A 2,582-nucleotide genomic window follows, 5' to 3' on the forward strand; every position below is an offset into this window, starting at 1 on the left:
CTGGATTCCCACAGCTCTGCTGCAGCCGCGCGAGCACACAGACTATGCCCGCGGTCTGTCACGCGCCGCCTAAGGATTCTGCCTTAGCGAGCGCATGCTGGAGGGGCAGGGAGAGAGCCGTGAGCACTCCAATCTACTGAGATCCGGCGTCTCAGCCACCGTGGGCGCGAGCAATCTGTCTCCGTTTACACGCCCTCCTCCAATCTGCGATGCGCACGGCCCAAGGATTCTGCCTTAGCGCGCACACCAGCGGCATAGGGAGTGAGCAGTGATCGCTCTCCAATCTACTGAGAATCCCCGTCTCCACCTCCGTGAGCACCAGCAGTCTGCCTCCTCCCACGCTTCCTCCTCAGATCTATTTTGCGCGCGGCCTGAGGCTTCTGCCTTAGTGCACGTGGGCTGCAGGACAGGCAAGGGAAGTTTCTGATCTGCCGAGATCTCCGTACCCAGAAGACCGGGCGCCGCTCGTGTCTCCACGCGCCTCGCCTCCCAATTCCCGAACCCGCCGGGTCTGCCCACCTCTAAGTAGTCCACATGGGAGTCCCTTTGCTGCTCAGCATGTCCCACAGAGTTGTGTTTTCGCTGCCGTGGTTTGCGCGAACTAATTCAGTGACTTCCTTACCGCCGCCATTTTCTCCTCTCTCATTTTCATTTTCATGAAGTATCTTTTTCCATCCTTTTACTTTCTGTCTCTGTGTATCTTTCAATCAGAAGTGAGTGTCTTGAAGGCAGGACATGTAAGGGTTTTGTTTTCTTATCCATTCAGCCCTCCTATTTCTTTTCATTAGAGCATTTAATCCATTTACATTGAAAGTAATTGTTGATAGATATGTAGCTATTGCCATTTTACTATTCATAATTTTGATTTTTTTTTCATCTTAAATATCCAGGACTGACCTCATAGACATGGTGGCATGAGGTGAGCCTCTTGAAAACTCCCCTGGAACTCACAATAAATTGAACAACTGTAATTCCACAAAGGACTCCCTGCACAACAGACAGGCAAGACTAAGAGACACACAACTGAAATCATTTAAAGGTGGGCAAACTGGGCGAGAGGGTGAGGAGGGAAGTGTGAAATGTGGAGACCGGGTCATGTGAACGCAGGACACAGACTGGAGCTCAGACTCGGAACTCCCTGCATTCCAGAGTTACTGCAGTCTTGGGAGAGGGAAGAATTCGGATGGCTAGTGCTCTCCTTGTGACCCACAGACCCGCCTGAGGGATCAGCATATACCACAGCTGAACACACTACTCATGGCAGAGACCTTGGCACAAAGACTGAGAGAAGAAGGATGAAAGCAGTGGTTTAAGCATTCACTGCCAAGGAGAGGATGAAAGGCACAGGCTGGGAGCCTAAGTGACCCCTCCCAACCCTCCCAAAGCTCGCTCTACCCCCACCTGCCCAGTGCTAGAAGCAGAACAGTAGCAGTGTCAGGTCACAAGAACAGAATATTTGCAGTTCTGAGTAATGTGGCCTGGAGCCACCGACTCATGGTCCAAATAGTTCCAGCAAATGGGAGAGAGCCTTGGGTACAGGACGGGCTGTGCTGGTGGTTGCCACCATTGATCAAAGCCACCTCTCACAACTTATTCTGCCCCTGCCCCCACCAATCTGGGCAGATACTTGCAGGGGTAAACAGAGCCACTGAAACACAGACCCTGAATCTGGTGCAAGAAGAGATTTGAAATTTCAGAGCTTTCCACATCCCCAACTGAGATGGTACCCTGAGACCCAGGCAACCTACTCAAAGAGGAGAAGCCCACCTTCCAGGGAATCCCTGCATTGTGTGAGAAGCTGAAACAGAGCAGGAAAAATATAACACTACAGCATGAGAGAGAATATAAGGCTGCAGCAGGAGAGAAAATAAAGCATTCTACCAAAACCTACTGGAAAGCAAGAAAAAGACTTCTTCCTATCAACCAGTTGCAGAAACCACTTCTGTAGATGTCTAGGAATAATAATTCATTAATTGCCATGAATAATTAAGGTAACAAGGCAGCTCAGAAAGAAAATGAAAAGTCTCCAGAAAATGAACTTAAAGACATGGAAACATGTGAATTAAATGACAGAGAATTCACAATTGCAGTTCTGAAATAACTCAACGAGATGCAAAAAAAACATAGACAGGCAGTTTAATGAACTCAGAAACACAATCAAAGAGCAAAATGAACATTTTACCAAAGAGATTGAAATTTTAAAATAGAGCCAAATAGAATTTCTGGAGATTAAGAACTCAAGAAAGAAATGAAGAATGAAATAGCCAGCTTAGGTAATAGAGCTGACCAGATGGAGGAAAGAATCAGTAACATCGAAGATAAAAATCTGGAAATGATATTTTTGAAAGAAGAGAAAGACTTGAGAGTTAAAAGAAATGAAAGAATATTAAAAGAACTTTCTGACTCCATCAGAAAGAGCAATATAAGGTCCGGCTGAGTGGCGCCATGGTTAAGAACTGGATTGGCATGCCAGAGGGCCCCAGTTCAGATCCCACATATGAGGGCCAGTGACACTGCTCTCCACAGCTAAGATGCTGAACAACAGCTCAACCTGGAACTGGGCTGCCATGAGTCGCCTGCGA

This window comes from Hipposideros armiger, unplaced genomic scaffold (genome assembly GCF_001890085.2).
Source record: "Hipposideros armiger isolate ML-2016 unplaced genomic scaffold, ASM189008v1 scaffold_121, whole genome shotgun sequence".
NCBI classification, from domain to species: Eukaryota; Metazoa; Chordata; class Mammalia; order Chiroptera; family Hipposideridae; genus Hipposideros; species Hipposideros armiger.